The 22,307-nt window shown below is 39.5% G+C and overlaps 1 long non-coding RNA gene across 4 annotated transcripts in view; it reads right to left on the reverse strand.

The window, feature by feature from the left end:
* LOC144085170 (uncharacterized) overlaps positions 1–16,279 on the reverse strand; it is a 111,209-nt gene extending 94,930 nt beyond the window's left edge. For all 4 annotated transcript variants that reach the window (XR_013304041.1, XR_013304042.1, XR_013304040.1 and 1 more), the window contains exons 1-3: positions 16,140–16,279; positions 15,340–15,566; positions 10,909–11,033 (exon numbers count right to left, since the gene is read on the reverse strand). This is a non-coding gene — a long non-coding RNA (uncharacterized LOC144085170). The remainder of the gene's footprint in view (positions 1–10,908; positions 11,034–15,339; positions 15,567–16,139) is intronic.
* Positions 16,280–22,307: the final 6,028 nt, after the last annotated feature.

Genomic DNA, 22,307 nt, shown 5'->3' on the forward strand with positions numbered 1-22,307 from the left:
CATTCTCCGAGGACGACTGTCAATAGCTGCTTTGTGCCTGCGTGTGAATTCTGCTTATGTCACAGCTTTCCTCAAACCCTCTCATGTCCCATCTGTGCAGTCCATGAATGAGTCATCTCGCTCCGTTTGGACTCAGTACATCCTGTACTCATTCAAAACAATGTCTTACTCATGCATGCATTGATGGCCGTGGAACATCACTGCCCCAATGGGAGTGTCCAATGCCAGGCAGCACTGGATCATCACTCTGTTTTCACCATGCAAAGGGCTACTTAATAAAGGGGTTTTATGTGTGGAAATGACATCAGGAGTATGTTTGTCATTCATCCGTCCAGTTCTATTTACTAACACTGAGCCAATGAATGGCTTGGTGAATTGTGATCAACCACACGCAGAACATTTTCTCATGTGTCATGCAAATTACATAAACACAAAGACATACCCACAAAAGACCACACGTAGATGAATAAATTGATCTGCATTGTAACAATAATGGAATGTCAGATTTGCAAACATGCATTTATGTTATCTTTCAGTGGTATTTTCAGCTGCAATGTGATGTTGTGTGGTTTTATCTGTTATATGGTAACCACGCAATAGCTGCAATTCACACGCAAGTTTGTAGATGTTTTGCATTGAATACGTACACGTGTTCATGTACTGTAATTTGACTGATGTGGTTACAGCTTCCAGTCAGTACATATAAAATCTGGACCAACCGACAGCAAAGGGAGAGGGGTTTTAGAGAAAAGAAAAAAAAATACAGATCAGAAAAGTTCTCAAAAACTTTTCTGATCTGTATTTTTTTTTCTTTTCTCTAAAACCCCTCTCCCTTTGCGTCCTCATGAAATGAAACATTTATATATGTTTTTATTTATATTGGCATGCTTGTCTTTTGGTTTGATCTTCATTTGGAATTATTTGTGTTTCCTGTGTTATCATTCTGTACAACTGAGCATGTCTGCAAAACTCTGCTACAGCTGCACAGAAAGCAACATTAAAACCTGACAAGAAGTTCAAGACTTTTAAGGCCTCCCTTGTATTTCTTCACAGGAATGTGCTTAACAACACAGTTTAATAATGTAAAACAACAGTTTTATTCTGATGCATAACTGGGTTGCATGAGGTAGAGTGATCATTCGGTTTGAGATAACAGGGGTCTAGTTGTTTTATAGACAGATTAAGAATATAATTTGAACAAACTTGCACATTTGAAAACATACTGTAGAATATTCTATCACCTAATGTTTCCCATTTCAAGTAAATGTATTCCCTGCGAAAGGATAACCTTGCACCAACTGTGCGGGCGTTGTGATTTTAGCACTCTCAGACGACAGAAAGAGTAGAGGGAATGAGAAGAAGTTACAACAAAAGAGATGAACAGGGGGTCCCGGGATGAGGACAAGGGCAGGGGGTCTCCTAACAGTCTTTCCGAGGCCTCTTCCCCCTCAATCTAGCTTTGATGTGCAGCGGTAGACCAAGATCTTGTCAAGTGCACTGATGGGGAAAAGTTTGTGTGTGGGAGTGTGCGCGTGTGTGAATAGATTCAGGGGAGGTGTAAAAAAGTGAACTTGATGAGCTTCGGAAGTGAAGCTAAAGAGAAGCACAGCTGGACTGATGGGAATGATGAGATCCGTCTATTGGCACGGTGGATGGTTAAATCCCGGGTTTAGGCCTTTCTTTGTGGTAACAGTAGTGGTGAATATTGAATTTTGAAAGTTTTTACAGCTGCTTAAAACCATCTCGATATTTTTTTTATTTCACCTGTAACTGGAATTGCCTGCTGTACCAAAAGTTGTCGTACCAAACAACTATGGAAAGACCCTGTCCGAGCCAATCTTTTATTTCTATTCCAGTAAAGGTTTTGATCTGAAGGATCAAAGAGAACCAGTTTGAGATTGTCCATTTTAGACAAACTGTTGGACACTTCTCAGGACTGGCTCATAAACATAGCAGATGCCCACTGGCCAGAGCCAGACTGCGCTCTTGAGGCTAGCCACCTTTCACTCATTACAATAGGCGGCAGTGTAAAAGTCAAATGGCCTTAACACCAGTCTTTTGGCAGGCGGCAGGCCTGGATGAAGAGAGATGATGGGGGGTTATATAGAAAAAAAGGCTGACGTTGTAAAGCACTTTTTGCACAAGGACACAGAAGGAAGGAGGAGAAGCACCAAAACAAGTTACTCAGTCTTTCTCGTACACACACCCATCAGCCTGCCAGCCCCCAACATTTACATTAGAAGAGGACGGACACAGTGGGCCTGTGGAGGAATAGAGGGATGGGAGGAGAGGTTGGACACACTATTGGGAGGTTGTAAACACTGTACGACAGAATCTCCATGGAAACCCGCACACCACTCTGTGGCATCTCAACCCCCTCAATCTACTGCCAGCTCCCTCTGTCTTCCCAAAGACTAGTGTCTTGATCGCCAGGCCCCAAATCGGCCCCTCGCTTCGCTGGCTGCCCAACGCAGCAGATGTGCGCAGAGAAGCGAGTGAACTTGGATGACTAAATCGCTTCAGTTTTATGTGCTGAGTTAGTAAGGCCTAGGAAGATGTAAGATGTAGAGAATGAACAAACGTTCATTCACTGTCAAAGGGTTGGATGTGTAGGACTGTCATTGGCACCCAATGAGTTGAGTAGTTGGGTAGCGTTTACTCATATTGTCAACATTGTCATGAGATCAGATATTTTCCAATGCGTTTTTGGATAATAAGTAAACCTAATTCTAAAGCCACTGCTGTTACGTTTAATTAATCCCCAAAATAGTGTTAATTGGTAGAGTTTCTATTATGTTTTTACACCCCTTCTGTTGTTTCTTATCTGTTCTTTCCGCATTCGCTAAATGGGACATTAGATGCAGATGCCCAGTAAAACTTATTCCTCCTCTCACCTTCTGTTCGGTATTTGCCTCTTCAGTCCTAGGATATAATACATAGAGTAGAATAGAGGGATTGAGAGGAAAAGGGTAGTGCAAGGGGGGAAAATGGCCTTCAGGGTCTCTGTGGCGCACAAGAACAGAGAGCGGGAGGAGATTGAATGCTTAGTGAGTGCTAAAGAATAGCTAAGAGAAGGAGAGAGCGTTTAAAGAGCCGAAGCGGGCAGCGGGGCTGCCAGGCACCGAGGAATTCATGGTCGATTTGCCCTTGTTTGTTGCCGCTTCCCAATAAAAGGGATTTGAAGGGGCTGGACTGGGCTAGGAGCAAGCAACAGATTGTAGATGCCCCTTTTGGAGAGGGCTCCTTGTCCAAGACTAGGTTCCCCTCTCGCAATCCTGAACCACCCTTTAGAGAAAGGAGCCCATCTCTACTGTAAAGGACATTGTGAGTCTTGTCAATGGCTCTCATCTGGGGCATGGAGAAAATACAAGGAGGCCCAGTGTTCAGCACCGTATTGCCTTCTATAGAGAATAAAACTGTAATGGGGACCCCAGGGGCTCGACAGGGAGTTTAGAGGGCAGTGTTTCAATGGAGACCAAGTCTTTTTATCTCCTGCATTGTGAGTCTCTCTCTCTCAGCCATTCCAAGAGAGTGAGAGGGAAATTCCTCCACAGATCAAACGGAACGTCTTCATTTCCTGCTCAACTTAAGACGAACGAAATGTAAAGACACAGTTTGTGACATTGTGTAGGCATTGTTCGAGAAGAAAGGCTGGGGTTGTGGAGGTTGGTGTACAAGCGTGCGGGGCTCAATTATGATTGGTCGGCAATTTGCCCATCTCAGGTGAGATTAAAGCCAATCATGCCTTATTAAAGCAGCTGTCAATCAGCACAGTGGACCTCTGGATTCAGGTCAACTTCCAGCTGTGTGTATACTCTGTGTGCTGATTCTGTATGACTATGTTAGATAAGGTCAGTCATGAGTTGTTTGATTCTTCTTTTGCCGTGAAATCATTATTAGAAAGCTCATTTAACCTTTTCAGAGGAGTATAATGACTCGTGGCAACTGGATAGGCACACAAACACACAAAGCAGGCTTTGCAGACATTTGGGCTTGGTTACCCACATCTTCAAAAGACAAACTTTACACAGTCACCATGGCCGCTGCAGAACGTTGTAGAAAATTTCGCTGATAAACAAAGTGCTGTCCTAAGGAGCAGCTGATGGTTACTCTAATACTTTAACTGGCAACCAGTGCAAAGATGGAGCTACTTTTCATTTAGCCAAAAACATCCCAATTCTTATGAACCTGCAGACGAAAACAGTTGCTTGCATTAAAGCTGAACTGCAAAGTACTTGTAAATCAATTGCTATCTTTTCGATCTTATCCAAGACCAGTTATGGGAGTAATGTTGCTCTGTTGGTCACAGGAAATGTGTACTCCCCCTGCAAACTGTTAATCGACCACACTATCTCAAGTGTCACACACAGACACAACCGACATTGGTCATTAACGAATGAAACGTACACATGCAAGTTGTCTGGTTTTTCAGATTACTGTGTTGACAGAGGAATACTAACGATACACAGTAATTCACGTGTTCAGTTTCAGTTTGTCCTTTTTAAAAAATAGTATGTAACAGAGTGTTGGGGGTTAAAAACAATGTTTGTCAGAGACACTGCATGTGGATTTAATGTGGACACAAATGCAGGGAAGCAAGAAGGCAAGGAAGGTATAGCTGATGAGTTTAAAAAACACATTCACAACCAAACAAAACAGTTGGGCTAACAAAGAGCTTAAGCAGCAACAATTAACTGTAAGGGAACGAAATACAAGCAAACTGGTATGAAACTCATACAAGTGCATGGGGAAAAGATAATTGGTTCACACCTGGGAAAGGCAAAAGGGGGGAAATGTAAACATTCACAGGTTCAAATGTGACAGATTATTCTAGTCCATGTGATCTTTCATTCCAAAAATCAGGTGTATTACTGTACATTGCTATTCCTTTTCTTAAACTAGCTTTCCTAAAAATATTACTAGTAACATACAAAGTACCCAAAAATTAAAAATGGAGGAATGTAATGAAATTGAACCTCCGAAAAACACAAGATGCCGCAATGACTGTAATAATATGCATCTTTAAATATCCTCAAACAATGAATAAACAGGAAAAACAGAGAAGGGATGTGTGTGCGCGTGTGTTTTCAGCGGGATGAGAGAGCAACCTCTCACCGATGGGTTCCTACAATTGTTAGTTTGACAGGAAAAGGGTGCTTCAACTACATATGAATGAAAACTATACAAAAGTACCTAAGCAAAAGAGACGCCATGAAGAAAGTAGTGCAAAGGTGAGGGTCATGACACAACTGTACTGTAAACAATAACAGCAATCAGCTGAGTGTGTATGTGGTGTACGTGCATGCCGTGGGTCTGCGTTCACTCGTTTACTGGGAAGAGCATTCCCATGATGACGCACTCCTACACCTGCTCCCCTCTTGCAAAGCACATGCAGAGCAAGCTTAAGATAAGCTTTTTTGCAAGCGGCAGTGTTTCTAATACTCCACATTCACAATTAGCAAAATTCCTGGTTCTCTGAGAGCGAGAAGCCAAACTATACATATGAAATACGTGAATGCTGACGATGTTTGTGCTTTATTTCAATGTTTCACCCTGTTTGTAACCATAACTAAATCCTCTTAAAATTACTTTAAGAACTGGGAATTGTATCATTGGCTTTTTTAGTCTTGACATCACAATACGTTCAGCCAAACACGTAGTGTGTTCTGATTAGAAAAGACAGAGAAAAGAAGGTTGATTTCTCATGCTTTTCCATTCAGGAGATGATGTTGACGTGATTGCTTGTGTTCAACTCTTCTGTTGTTGTGGTTACCTCCATGTTGTCATGGGGATGTCTAGCGGTAACAAGTTCAGATTGGCTCTCTCAAAATGCATTTCATTAGGTTTTTGCTATTAAAGACTTTGTTCTAGCCTGCCTGGGTAGCCTGCCTGGGAGCGGAATCATGACAAATGACGTTGTGAGTCAGAGATTACAAAAGAAATACACAAAGCTAATAAGCGTTTATGAAAATGTCATCCAGTTTCCTGGACGGTATTTTACTCGTTTCATGTTTATACTATTGTGTGCTTAGATTTTAACTTAGGTACAAAAACCTCTGATTGAGTCAAGCGTTTATCTTTCTTAAGACGAATGTTGGCCTATTCCAATAAATTTGAGGCTTTAGTACTTCGGCCTGAAAAGGAAGAGTAGCATAGAAAATAGATGAAAATAATAAACGTTTTAACCTTTAAAAATAAAAAAACAACCAAATACAGCATACTGACATAACACTGTCCTAGTTTCTGCGAGCAAGGCATCTAATCCCCAATTGCCCTGGAGCATAACAGAGCGGGAACACCTTCCATCACGCTTAGCATCAACCCTCTCAATTTAAGTCGAATTCACCCCTTTGGGACAAATTAAAGGCTTCACAATAGCTTATATGCAGCTGTCATTAGATGGCAAACGATTGGAGGACAATAGTAAATTACAAGTCCCTCTAAACACAAACTGAATTAGAGTATTATCAGGCTTGAGTCACAGCCTAAACAAAAGGCAAAGCAGAACAATGGGAGCTCTGTGGCCTTGAGACAGGTTTAACAGTGACACATGCAAGACTGCAATCACCTGGTTTCCTACGCCATGCTATTTATCTATGGAACGCCCTGTTCCTTGAACATGATGCCTTTGTGCAACTTGTATGAAAATGTAAAGGAAGGTAACCTTTGTATAAGTGTGAGGGGAAGGCGGGGTTGTGGGTTACACTGTCCAGCAATTTTTACCTACAGGGATGTGTCACACAATTGTATGTGGGTCACGCCTGACAGTTTCTAATCCTCTGTGATGGAGACTTGTTTGTTCAGCCAGCAGGTTCTCACCACTACATTACATAAGACCTAAATGGAGGCCAGGCAAAGACAAACACCAGCCAGGACAAACCAAGGCAAAGATGAACAGAGAAAGAAAGAGATAGGTTTGAGCTTTTAACACATTATTTCTTGAGTCACGAGTCAACTGTGTGAATGTGTGCGTGCTGGCGCATGTTTTCACAAAAGTGACGTTGCACCTTTGAGGAGCATGAGTTTGACTTAGAGCTGTTGGGAACGGAAGGTAGGAGGAGGAGTACAGTTGACCAAAAAAAATATAATTTGACTAGACATTCACCTTAGTTTTAAACTGTATGGCATTGATTAAATTTTTCCACCGCCAATGTTCCTTATAAAGTAGCGGATTTGTTACAAACCCGCATATCATACTGTAATGTGTGAAATATGCATCTATATATTATATGCTCTTCCAACTTGCTGGTATCCACATGAAAAAAATGTAAGTATTGTCTGTAGAAATGGCGAGAGCAAAGTGAAGATGTCCCACTATGACACACAATCAATGTGTGTCATTAGAAATGACTCTATTATAAAATTCTCTGTTGCTCTAACTACTTAATGGGTTTCAATGATTTTTTCAATGACAGTCCGACTTTTCTGAATGTTCGTGAGTGTCACAGATCAGCTCAGAATGCATTTCTCAGTGAGCTCTATGATATACGAATGAAGTCTTTTCCACCACCAACAAAGACATTGGTGAATGAGATAAACCCTAAAATTTCCAAATGTATTTCTGGATATTACAAAAAAAATTATGAGGAATTACGTTAGACATCGAAACAATCAGTTGTCTCAATAAATTTCAGTTTTACTATCTGTAAAGTAGGGCACAATTCACACTAACACACAAACCTGGTCTGGTAATTACGTCATTGAGAGTGGAAGCTCGATAAGGTCGTTGTTGAACAAAAGTAGAGCCCTCAAAATGAGCACACAAATGGCGGGATAAACATAATCAATAATTAAAGCCGTGTAGTATTTTGCTTCCTGCCTGCTTCCCATAAACTCTTTGTTTTTAAAACAGGTCCGGTGGAGATTTGGAGTAAGTAAAAGGTGTGTTCGACAGTAAACAACCTATTTTTATGAAAAAATCTGTACCAACTTGTGTCAGCGCTACGTCATTGGGCGTTTTAGACCAGGTTATGGTAATTTCGTTCTTTACCAGAAGAAACAAGTTGGCCATGTGGAAGATTGACATGCATTTGCCTTCAGGAAGTATGCAGATTTATTTATGTTTTGTAATCAAAATATGTTGAAATCCAATAATTTTGCTGACACAGGTGTTTTTATTTTAGTCATAGTTTTTGTTCTAAAAATATAAAGACCGTTTTTGTTGTTGTTTTGTAAACTGCTTTTTTTTAATGCTTCAGAGGTAAGCAGTGAGGAAAGAAGCACAACTCTACTACAAATCAAAGATGCTGAGGAATTTACTGCATGATGAGGAAAATTCTGGTGTGCCCCCTGGCAACATAACTATGGGGTAAATCAAACAAGTCTCAGCCAGCCTTAACTGTCAACCTTTATCAGCCAGAGCAGTCTTTAACTGCCTTCCTTCTAGACTGGACTTGCTAAATGGAAACAGAAAAGGAGTTGGATAACTGAATTATCTGGTCCACACTATATTTCACACTTTCTTGTAACTAAAAGAAGTGATGTAGACATACTTTGGTTTTAAACCATTTCATTAAAATGCCATTTGTGCTGAATGTTTGAATCCGCAGATACCAGAAAATATTCTTGGACTGTCAAAGTAAAGTCTAGACTACTGCATGCAATCTTTCTTTTTCGCAGCGATCATCTTTGAAGTACTGTAATAAATCACATAAAAATAATAGTAGGAATAAACTTATCACGATGACATAAGAATATGCAACTAAACAACACATCTGTGGCCTAAGACTACGCTGTTCTATAAACCAACACTTGATTCATCCATTCAGTTGCATTCGAAGAAAAGCACTTGGCAAGGAAGCTAAAAATTAAACAAGAACTTACGGTATTGAATATCCACACAACTAATATAATTAACTCCATAATTTCTATTTACATTGGGTCAGAGCCCATCCATATTATTACTGTTTTGGGGTCAGTATAACAACATAATGATACCACTGAGTCACACACAACGTGCCATCACATATTTCTTCCTTGTGAAAATATACGAGGTCGCTAGCAGTGAAGAAAACAGCAATTTTATATCATACTGATTAAACGCAGTATACGGCTGTGAACCACACATTACATGTATTAACTTGTATGGATTATGTTTTTCTCAAGTTATAGATGTCACGCAGCCTTAAATTAGAGACAAGCTTTGATCTGTAGTTACATGCCAATAACTGTCATGAACATGCCAGTTTGACTGCAGTCATAATTTGATCAAAGAAAAACAACCACTGACTTAAAAAAATGTTTTAAATTTTTTTGGGGGGGGGTTCTGACAGTACAGGGGAAAAGGGTTATTAAATGTCATGAATCAAAGGTCTTTAGTGAGCCATGTCTTCCGTTCCAAGCATAGTTGAGATAGACAGGAGCTAGGGGGCCTGAAATAATTCCACAGGTAGCTCTTTTAAAGGCTTCTACATACAATAATGCTGGACATGAGCTCGTTTGCATAATACATATATAATTATCTTCAAATAAAAAAAAGAAACATGAAACATTATGCAATAAATATCATGCGAATTAAATGTTAATTCTTGGAAAAGTCGGACAGACATTTTTTGCTGCTTACTTTGCAAATTATATCTAGAAGTGGCTTAGCTAAATATAGTGATTGCCTCCATTAATTAAGATGAGTGTGGTTTTTAAAGTAACATGTACTGCTATATATTCTGATTTTATTGCTACATTTGAGCGCACTTCATCTTGTATAATGTGTGGTTTCTCAATCCAGAAGTGATAAATGGAGATGTTGAAAATAACAGCAATATGTTTGTTTCCCAGGCAAGTGCAATGAGTGTGTGTGAAATGCAGGTCAGATGAGTCATCTCCTCTTTTTTGACGGGGCTGCATGCTTCTTTTTCCTCACAAATGGAAAAATACACCAGTGTGTGTATGGGGGGAGAGAGTGAGATGGTACAAAACCTTCTTGCAAGGCCCAAGGACATGCATGAGTGCACATGCAAGAAAGCATACCCTGTATGACTAGGCACATGCACAAGCACATACTGTACATGTCTGTCTTTCATTCACAAAGTTGCCCAAAATCACACACTTCAAACACACAAATCGCATACCCTGCAGCAGAATTACTTGCGCAAGAAAATGACAGCAGCGTTTAACCTGTCCTTGAAAATGTTTGAAACTCAAATGGTGGCCAAAGACACAGACATACGCAAACACGGTGTCACTACTCAGTTCCTAGTCTATATTACAGCCTTCACATGGGTCAGAGATAAGTTTAGAAATTGAAACATTCTCGGATCCATCCCTTGTTCGGTTATGTGCCAGGATGGCGACTATAAATCATAGTGTGTAAATGTCGGTAGGTAGACGTGCGTGTTGGTGTTGCTGTATGACAGACAGACAGAAAGACAGAAATGACGCAGGCAAAAATGGACACATGGACTGATAGTATGAAAGTTATTTAAACCCCATCCATTTATATATGGACATGATCTTTTACTCTAATGTCCTTATATCCAAAGCCTTTCCTTGTTAATGCATAAATGTATAAATAAATGAAGTAGCTTGGCCTAGATGTGCTCTACATTAAGTGGTAATTGGACCTAAGTTATTATCAGGCCATGCATAAATAGAAATGACTTCACACCATCATTGCTAAAAGTTGCATTCACGTGTGTGTGTCCATACTATCTTATACTATCTGGGCTAAAGTTAAACCTTCTTAAATGTCCATCCGCAGATCATTCACCAAGTCTCAACCTACCGTGGCTCTCTGCTGTGTGTGTGTGTGTGTGTGTGTGTGTGTGTGTGTGTGTGTGTGTGTGTGTGTGTATGTGTGTGTGTGTGCGTGCGTGTGTGCGTGCGTGTGTGCGTGCGTGTGTTGTGTTGGTGCACCTGGGTTTGGTTCTTTTAGGACTACTATTTTTAGGGCAAAGTTTCATTTTTACTCACGTTTTTCCTCTCACTGCCATTCAGTCAGATGTGTCCTTATCCGTCAATGTTCATCATTTTCCATTGCGAGCACTGTATCTTTCCTTTTTTTTCATTCACTCCTTCAGCATCACCCTCTTTTCTTCCTAAGAAATGAATATGAATAAATGGATATACACACACTGTATGCACTACACCAGGGTTGGGCAAACTTTTCGGCCCGGGGGGGGCACATTGACTTTTAAAATTTGACAGGCGGGCCGGGTCATCACGAGATACGATACATATAAAAACTGCATCCGTTAACAGTACATATGAAACATAAACAGAAAAAAGGACTAAAATATGAACATACTCATCTGGGATTTATGGTGTATTTTGACCGCATAAAAAAAAATATATATATAATAATTTGGACAACGTCGGCGGGCCGGATTAAAAGGCCTAACGGGCCGTATATGGCCCGCGGGCCGTAGTTTGCCCATGTCTGCACTACACACAAAAAGAACAATGGCTGAAATCCTAACAAATGACAACAAATTCCGTCAAGTTTTCCCCTTCAAGTGAGACACGGAAATGAAAGTGCATTTTTTCTTGTGTTGATCTATTTTCTTAACTCTACCTGTTATTCTCATCTTCCTTCTCTATGGTTCAACTCTTACCCCTTTCCATTGCTTTTATAACCCTTGACCTGCTACTGAACCAAACTCGTTTTACTGGTAAAATTCCTGCTGGAGAGACTGGTATCTAATGTGTAGATGGCCAATATTGAAGCAAGATTGCTAACCTTATTGTAGTTGGTTCAGAATGTCCCTGAAGAGTTTTTTTCAAGAGAAAATAATACCCAGGATTACTTGCATTTCCAAAAACTATTTTTCTTCTCAAGTAGTTTGTTGTTATTATTGTTAATAAATTAATAAAAATAAATTAATTCTTATTGTTAGCATAAGTAATCATTTTGAATCTCACTCCATTGTATAGAGTTTTGTTTGTATTTTTTTTATTACCTGCACAACTCAATTTAATTGAAAACTTGGACATTATTATCAAACATGGTTACAGTAAAAAAAAAAATTAAAAAGACAAAAATGTCTTAGTGTGGCCTTTGTTTACCTGAAAGGAGGAATCACACATTAAACTTTCTGTAAATGATCAAACAGTGTCCTTGAGATTAAACAGTCTGCCCATTGTGCATCTCTTTTCATTGCCTAGGCACTCAACTGTAAATGATATCCTACATAATTGCGTTCCGTCAGGGAGTGTCTGAGTATGTTTGCCACCAGGGACAGTTGACATAGACCAACGTGTTGCTGCAATGGACTGTATGTTCTCATTTATGCAAACTTTAACAGCATCTTAAAAGTGTTTGTTACTTGAGATGATTTACTTCTTGTGGCCGTGCAGTTTATGTTGTATTAAAAGCAATTGTAAGACTATACAAAGAAACCGATTGCTCCTTTTCCTTCAGTGTTTTTCTGATGCTGATTCTGTCCATTTGGTGGTACGTATTTGTTTTTTCTACTCAAATTCAAGTCTCCCAAATAAAAAAAAAGTCAGAGGAATCCTCCTGTTAGAAAAAAATACATTCTTGATTCTAGTGAGTAAGCGAATGTTAGCCAAAACAACACTTTTTCCTTTTTAGTCACATGCTTTTTTCTTTTTAACATTCTGTTGAGGTATTATGGCAGAAATAGAGTGAGGTCATCTCAGGAGACAGATTGCACAAAGAAATCTCATCTTCCTGTGTGTTTGAATATGATATTGTTAGGAATGTGAGTAATAGATTCTTTTGGGTCGTAGATCATTTGCAAATATTGCAGTCAATCTTCAATCCAGATGGCTGCATAAATTAAAGTTCTAAACATAGGAAAAACATGTGCATTTGTTTGAGTTACTATTTTACAGCCAGGTGAAGCCTCATTTATTGTTAACAATTTGGGCTTCTTTTTCTTAAAGCAATAATTTTGCAGGCTTGTAGGAACTTTGCTGATAGAAGCTCTCTTGCAATATTGATATTTTGTCACACCCCTAATTCAAGCATACATATTTTTTCCTCATACGCCTGTGTTAATCCCCCTAGAAAGCTAAACGTAAAATATGACTCATTTGAAGATGTTGATGATGGTTGTATATTTGACTGACATCTGCCAAAATGAAGACCAGGTGGGTGCAGGTGGGAGTGTTTCCCCACCTTTAGCCCCCTTCGGCAAGACCATGAAACAACACAAGACTGTCAACGCATTCAACTCTCCACACAACACCGAGGACAGGGCTGTCAGCATGATGTTGTACTTTTTGCACTTACACCCATATTCACATGGCTCTTCCAAAAGCACACACACTCAGGTAGATAACTGAGGCTAGAATTGACTTGTCACACATACATACACACCAGCTCTCCAGTGTTTACTTAGTCTGTTTGTACTTGTCACTCAGCTCCTTTGCACCGTCTTATACGACACTGGAAATCACCATGTCTTGGAAAGGAAAAGGCCAGGAAAATATTTCCAATGTGTCAATGTGCGTCACAAACCCTTCAGGTTAGACTCGTTATATAAATTTATCTTTTTTTCCGAGTAGAGTTGAAGTCATCCTTGTTTGAAAATAATAATAATGCCATTCTTAAATTATAAATGTTCAATCATGTGGCTCTTTCCTTCCTCCTGCTGTATATTTAAATGAGTTTATCAGTAGTAGCCGTCCAATCTGTATGAACTGCAGGGCGGCAGTGATTGAATAGAAATGAGCTGAGCAATGGTAGCTGTCTAATCCATTTGAAGTAGGAACGTGGCAATCAATGAGCGAATCTTCATTCACTGCCAGCCCTCCCACTTTAAATTGGACATCTTTGACGACATTGGGAGCCAATAAGATGAACAAAAACAAAACCTATCCCTGGTTTAAACCCAAATATTGGCCACCTGTCCTTGGAGCTCACATGGCCAGTAGTCATCTCACCCATATGTACTACTGTGTGCTCTGACTACAGCGGAAGACCACAGATGGCAATGAATGCTGTATGTGCTTTTGGTGCATCATGGAGAGCTGCTGGCTGGGATTTTATCAGTCTGATCTTGTTGACCCTACTCAGAAGTCCTGTCCCTGTTTGTCACCATGTTTGGGATTTAAAAGAGCAAGGCCTCTCTTAGTCTGATTGTTGATTGTGGTCATTTAAAGCAGGAATGCTTCAGTTCATATACAGTATGACAGAACTTGTGAGTGGTTTTACAACCCGGTAATGATGGGTTTTGCACACACAAACAGGTTCAAACAAGAAAAACTTCACACCAGTTGTGCACTTTAACTTAGTTTTACAGGTCTGTACCTGTGTTTACATGGCTACACATAAACATCAGGTCCACCATGACCCTGGCTCTTTGTCTCGCTCCCAATTCATCATGAGTACGGACTTGCAAGGGGCTTTGGATGGGAAGGTGCTCAAATTTAAAGAGTAGCATATAGCAGAAGGCTGAAAGGCCTGAAGGCTTATGTTCGGTACTGCAGGCTTTGTCATACACTTCCGAGACTTCATTTTGTAAGATGGAAGGTTGAGCCTCAGTGACTGACAATGTTAAATTCGAAGTAAAAAGATGAAAAGAGACACATGATTGCATGTGTATTATCATCAATGTCACTGGGAGATTTTTATTGCTTTGGTCTCATCTCAACTTACACATACGATGTGTTGAATGTGAGCTGTAGCATTCAGTAGCTCATTAAAACCAACATTCATACTTTGAAAAAAGTGTTAACTGAATAATTAGCTTAAATAAATAAAATATGGAAAGCACATCTAAGTGCTGTGAACATTTGGATCAGCTGACCAGTTGTCAGACTTTAGTTAGAATTAGACAGATGTAGAGCCAAATTCATAACTTGCCAGACAAGAGTTTATTGTTGTTGTTTTTTTCTTCCATACATGGCCCCATTAGACATTAAAAAATAGTTATTTGGAGCCTTGAAGTCTTCATAATATAACAGAAAATATTATTTCCAGTCACATTAGAAACATACGGTATTCACTTGGTGTACACAAAAACAACACCATAAAAAACATTTACTGCAGTTACTCGATCTTAGCACGTTGCAAAATTAGATTTAAAAAAAAAATCACATCTTTTCAATACCTCTTTGATCTCTTTAAAATCTATCATATTATATAGATAACAGAGAACAGGTGATCAATAGACCAATGTCCTCTCAATGTTCCCTAGAGCAACATGGCTTCATTCCAGGGTTGAGTGCCCTGGTTTGTGTGACTCCACCTCTGCTTTCTACACATGTGAAGACAAATACGACACTTTGCAAACACTCACTGACCCACTTCCGCACTGCAATAATGTGTGACAAAGTCCTATGTCATTTGACTGCACTGCTACTTTCCCCACCGACAGCCCGACGCAGTTTGTGTGTGTGTGTGTGTGCGTGTGTTCACTGAGGTAAACTAATTACCATGTGCTATGATCAGCTGTGGGTCTTGAGGCTTGCAAGGAGAATTGCTCCGTGGTCAGACAACCCGGGTTGTCCCGTCAATCTCTACCTCCTCACTTCCCTGCTTTTTTTGGTCTCTCTTTTCTTCTGGTTCACTCACTTACATGCATACGCAAGCACACAATGTGAACTCAATCACCCAGTCCCACTGACGAGGCTTGTCATGTGGCGTCCAAGCAACAGAGAGCCTGTGGGGAGAGAAACAAGCTGTAATTAAGGTTTTGTGCTGAACATGCACAAAAAAGGACATCAAATTAAGTACTTCACAGCGGTGTGGAGGAAAAAAAAATCAATCTACGACCAGCTTGGCGATGAATTTGAATGACGATCAGTTTAATTCAGATATTAAGACTTATGTATCACTAGAGGCGTTTAGTCTAGACTGAATGTTGATGTTAAGATTGGATGAATATTACTTCAAGTTTGCTGAAACAAATACAGAACACTCAAAAACCTTTTATAGAGAAATTGACTATTTTTTTCAACCTAATTAAAAATCTGGTGGACACCCCAGATGTCATGACCACCAGGTCTCAACTATAATTATACAGTGTCAGGACTGAAGTCAAGGCAAGACTTAGATGCATTGAATTTGTTGTGGGGTAAAAAAGAAAAAAAGCCCATTATTTTCAAGCACCTCATTCTAAAGAGGGGAAGCCTGAATGATCCAATAAAGAAAAAAAAACAATCAAACAATAACTTACTCCTATCAGGGAGGACAAAAACTACAATGAAATTAAATTAGGAAACAAGTTTCTTACAATAAAGGCTCGTAGACCAGTAGTTTCCTTCAGCAGATGAAGACACACTGACAAATTGTATGCAAAGGGTAATAGGATCCAGGTGGAAAACATGGGTAATCAGGGCTGACATGTGGAGAGGCAAGTGCTCTGAATGGAAAGTCATGATTTCAAAATAAAACAGGTAGTGAAGAAACAACAATCTCACCATGATGTGACACTCACTTGACGAGTTTTACACGAACCGATCAACGTCACAAGAGAAAACTAATGAATGAAAAATGACAGAAATGCAGTAGTTCTGCTCCCCAATTAGAATGACTCGTGTGTGTTTATTATTATTATTATTAATAAGCGGCTCAGAAAATGAATGCATGAATAGTAACTAACATCTTTCACTGCCATCGACGGCAATAGGCGCCCAATCCATTTTGACCAGGAGGCATGGCAGTGATTATTTGCTTTCCTATTCAAAATGCATTAGATGTCTAGTGCTGTCAATGGAAGGCTATAAGTTAAATGAGTACCCTATCGAGGGCTAAAAGGTTGATGGGTTTCATCAACCTTTGCCCTAAAAGCTCACCCCACTCCAGGCTAAAGCCTATATGCGTACTGGAGAAGACTTTGTTGCACCATGTTACACAGTTAAAGCTAAAGAATGTTGGTTAGAAGTAGTAAATTTCACATGTGCACACATGCAATTGCGCAAACACCTCTATTTCCAGCCAGACAGCTCGTCAGAAGACCAAGAGATTAGCAGCTGTCATGGTTAAGAACACAGGCTCTGCAGCAGCAAGGCTAAATACCAGTAAAGAGGAATCCCAGCAACCGACCACTGATCCCTGCACACCCACATGGGCACGCGGTACATATGTGAAAACACACACACTTTGCCACCTGCCGAGAGTGACTCTGTGTCACCTCAGTAACCCTAAACCCGTTCAGGCCTTCCTCTCACTCTCCTTCTTGTTATTTCACCTGACACTGAAGGCGTATTCACACCTGCCCTGTTTGGTCCGGATCTAACCTAAAAAGTCTGTGGTGCGTACTTTGTAAACTGGCATGAATACAAACCAGCAAACTCTGGTGCAGACCTTTAACGATGGGGTCGAAGGGTGAGAGATGTCCGAGACAGTCCGTGGAAAACCACACAAAGCAAACACATCATAACCAACAATAACGGTCATTTGAATGTCTTGCGATATGAAAAGAATAGAAGCACACACACATACTCACACCCGAATGCATACACATAAAAAATAATAGAAGGCTCTCAAATAGCAAGCTCTCAACTATAGTTAAGTTATACTGGAAATATCCATGTATTCTTTAGGCTTTGCCTGATCAGATTTGACAGTGACCAGCTGTAAACTGAAAAAAATGTTAAATCATAAACTAAAAAAAGAGTTTTACTTAAATTTTAGTCATACCTCTTGACAAGTATAAACCTTTGAGGGTTATTACCACGAGGCCAGAAAATAATACAACACAGTCTACAAAAAAAACAGTACAACCATGTGTGCTCTTGTTGTTGATGAGCTGATAAGGATGAATGGACATGGACACAGTGTTATTTTAAAATAAATAGACGACTAACAATAATGATGGTTTAAAAGGGGTTATTTGTCATTAAAATAATTCTATCACATGAAGACTGATTTGTGGTAAGAGAAAATTAACTCTGAAGAATGCTAAAAAAAATGGGTGGAAAAGTACAAAGATATGAGAACATTAGCGGAGCTGTTGTAACAGGTTCCCGACTGTGTGTCGCCTCTAGTCAACCTACAACTAATTGATGATTGAAAGACCTCTGTTGTATCAATTTACTGATCTGTAAGGTAAAAGGTCAAAGTTTAGGTTCAATGGGTGCACTTATATGAGGAATAAGTCGTTTCTTTGGAGAAAAAAAACGATTTGAAATTCTCACAGTCAAGATAAGAGACTCAATTAAATGTGCAACTGATTCCTTCACTAGCTTAATCCTGCCCCTGCAGGCGTGGAGCTTTTCATTTAAAGAAATATCCCATTACTAGTAAAAACAAGTGTTTCAGTGATACTCCTTAAATACCGTTTTTTTTTCTTTTTTAATATATATTTAAAAAAATAATACTAAATTACTGTATGCTCACTTGACAGTAAAGTAATAACTATCAGGGCTTGGTCAGACACTGCTTTACTCATTGTTTGCCATTGACTGTGTTAAATGTCCAATCCATTTGAAATGGGAAGGTAGCAGCGACTAAATGTTGTCTGTCCTTTTCAGTGGGTGTCAGATGACTTGCTATAGTAATAGAGAACGATATAACCAGTTCCATATAAATATCATGTATAGAGGATTCACCTTAAATCCATGTGCAACTGCACCAAATGAGGTAATTTTTCGTAGCAATAACTGTTTCCTTTCCTGGTTGATATTCTTCTGATGTAAACCTTCAACAGACTGGTGTATGGACTTATTCCCTGGAGAAGTCAATCACTCGGGCAGATAACAGTATCACAGACTGAGAGCAGATATAGTTTTAACCCCAAGACCTCAGCTGCTCTTGCACTTGTGAGGAATGACTAGGTTGGGGGATGGAAGCACTGTCTGAGATTAACACTCAGGTCATACTGATGGGTGTGTAAACAGTCATGCACCTCCTCTGGGCACACACACATGCACATGACACTGCCCCATTTTACCCTCAGGGCAAAGTTGGAGCAATAGTAGGTCCAGAAGTATATAAGTAGACTGAGCTGAAGTGTTTTGGGCATTTTTAGAAATTATTTGCGTTCAAATTTCCTTTTAGTATGCATGTTTTACATCTGTTGTCAAAACAATGTAAAGATCTGTGTGTCTATTCACATGTGCATGCAATATAAACATGTCGGCATGCACATAAAATATAAACATTTGTCTGTCTGTTAATGGAAAGCAATAATATAAACAGCAGTCTTGTGTATTTGCATGCAAAAAAAAATGTAAATGTTTGTCTGTGAAAATACATGGAAATCAGAAACATGCCTGTTTGCGTACATACACGAACTATGTACGTACATCTGTCTGACATATCAAGATATAAATGTTTATTGCTTCATCACCTATCCATCCATTTTAAATGATTTAGTCTATTTGTGGTCATAGGTAGCAGCAAGAACCTATCCAATCTAACATTGAGCAGAGGGCAGACCCTTGATTGGTCACCAGTCAATCACATTGAACTTTCATAGACAGACAACCATTCAGATTCACAATCTGTCCCGAAATGATCATCAAGAAACACACAAAGACAACAAACGTGTGAACGTACAAGCAAGCAAGGCGACATGATAGTGGCTTCTCTTCTCCACAGATGATGAGCAAAGTTTTTCTATTGCAGGTGTGATGTGACAAACCAGCTGCTACCTTCCTGACAGCATAGATCAACTGGGCGGGTTAATTTCACACACACACAATCATTAGAACAGAAAAAACACAGTTATCCCTTCAACCGTGACACAACAGGTTGTGTGCCTTGCGCCTGCAGTTGCATACATAGCAGCCTTTACTGCAGGGACCTGTTTACCATTTGGAGGAATGTACAGTATTTGGTAATGTGAAAAGCAGTCCTCAGTGGTCAGCATTCATACAATCGCACTGTGTTTTATTAGATGGGCCTGAGATTGCTCTGCATACACCCTGGAGTGGGAGCAAGTAAGTCAAACATTTTGACTCCCCTGATCTAATACTATGCCGTGTGTATGTATGCATTTATCCTTGACTGCACAGTATTTCATTTTTCACCCAATGGGTACAAAGTTTAAATTAAAGCCAAGACACCATGACAACACAATAAGCTATAAACAGGAACAGTTCGTTTCAGACAAATTCAAAAGTTGATAGTGTAGTATGTGTAATATTAACAAATCTTGACTTATGAATAACATCATCACTGAAGTAAACATCAGGATCCATTTAGAACATGATGTTTTTACAAGTCTGCTTACAATTTTAAACATTAACATTGTTAGCGTTAACAGAAAGAGGGCTCCACCAATATAGACCACAGAAGTAGGTCAACCTGGGTCACTATGAATGTTGTAAATGAGAACCTGAAAAGGGGCCTAAATGTCATGTTTTCTTTGATTTCATTTGATTGTTTGTCCATCAGGCCTTTAGTAGGGTTTTATGACTCACGCACACGTGAAGTAAAGCTGCTGTCTAATTCTTGACAACCGTTAGAGCCTTGGTTTTGATATGTTCCATATGTACTAGAGGTAGATTTCAAACACGCATCTCTGTTTGTTGAAGACAATCTCATGGTATTAGCGAGTCCTGAAGATTGTGCCATTGAGTTTGTGAGGCCCGTTGTAGAGAAGATAAAGTGATTGCTTAGCCTGTGGTTTTATTGAACCTGAGTACCAAAGATAAGCACCTCTTATCATGTTACATATGTGCTACACGCTAGCAGGTAATGTTTAAGGGAGAATGTAGGTCAATGCTGTATGCGGAAATACAAATAGGGAGCCACAGCTTCATATGAACAAATAAAACATATTCAGTTGATTCTCCAATTACAGTCCCACGCTATTCGTGATTTTCTTTTTCATATTTATACATTTGTCTTGACATTTACGATTGAACTCTTGATAATCTACTCATATTTTGCTTAAGATGTATTAAATTTCACTTATTTTCTCTAAATTAATGAATGTGAATATCAGAGGTAGCATGTATAAATATGTTACAAGGGTTTGTATTTAATTAGAGAGGCCTCGAAGCTGAAGACATATGCCCTATTTTGAATGAAAGAATCTCTTTATGTAGTTTGTGTGTCTTTATCACACACTTAGAGAGGGAAAACAGTCATTGTTCCTCTCTTGTGTAGTTGCTTTGATGAGACACTTGTGACTTGGGATGACCTCTTTTTAACTGAGCGAATATACACAAAAAGCAGTCTCTTTCGGTAATGAAAGTTACATAAAGTCTGAGTGAATTGGAGTAGAATGTGTTACGGTTGTGACTCGTATAAATGGGACAATTCGCTTGAGGTTTATTGACTCACCCTTTTTCTGGATATTTATCAGCGTTTCAACATGGAGGATTAGTTGTTGTCCCTGCTGCCAGGGACTTCACTATTATACAGTTTGAAGCATATTCAAGATAAAAACAAATATTTGCTCTTCGTATATAGGCATCTACAATTTTAACTTTTCTTTAAACCAAATCTTAACATGATTGATTGCAAACATTTTGGAAAATGGGAGCAACAAAAAACAAAAAACATTGCAGGCAAGGAGTCTACATTAGGGCCAGTGCCAATGTTCAACCCAAGGACATCTCAAGTAACCACTACTCCATCATGCTACCTAAGATTATAATATCTTGCCGTGTTTACTAGAAACACTGCAATTGGTGAGCGTGTATACTGTAATAGAGGATGCAAAACTTACTCAAGACACAGATGCACACAGTGTGCAAATGAGTGCTGGAGGTGTATTTTCTCACTCCTCGGTAGTATTTGAGTAAGTGTACATGCACACATAGGCACACACATACTGCAGTTCGCCTTCCCTAGAGCATGAATGAGTGTCCTGAGTTCAGGATAAAGGTAGTCTGTACTGTGCTTTTACTCAACCATCCCTTAAAGGGGTCATTGATGGATGACTATACCTGTATTGGTTGAAGAGAGTCTGAGCAGGCCTTGGTTCTGTATTGTAAAAAAGGGAAAAGATATTAAGATTAGATTAGTTAGGTGAGAAGCAACCTGAGAGCTAAGACCTCCACCAATCAAACAACTAGAGGATAAATGGAAGTGACCATGGCTTTTTGAGGATTCTTACCTCTTTCAGTGCCATTATTGATGATAGATGCCCAATCGTGGCCTTTTTCATCTTTCTCTCTGTGTGAATGTAAATTAATTTGCCATCCGCTGTCCAATTCATTTGTACTGAGAGCGCAGGCAGCAAACAAATGAATGTTCATTCTCTATTTGTTCATTCGCTGCCACAAATCCCTGTTCCAATGGATTGGGCATCGGTCACCGTCAATGGCGGCCAACGAATGAAAAGAATTAACAAGTTAATTTTCGTTGGCAACAGGTGACAGTATTGTGATTTACCCATATAGTAGACCCCCACATTTTTCCGAGGGTTAGGGATGTTAAGCAGAAACAAATGGAACCCTCCTGTTGAATGGCAGGTCATGAATCAAATTCTTCTTGAACAAAT

Source organism: Stigmatopora argus, chromosome 11 (genome assembly GCF_051989625.1).
Source record: "Stigmatopora argus isolate UIUO_Sarg chromosome 11, RoL_Sarg_1.0, whole genome shotgun sequence".
Lineage (NCBI taxonomy): Eukaryota > Metazoa > Chordata > Actinopteri > Syngnathiformes > Syngnathidae > Stigmatopora > Stigmatopora argus.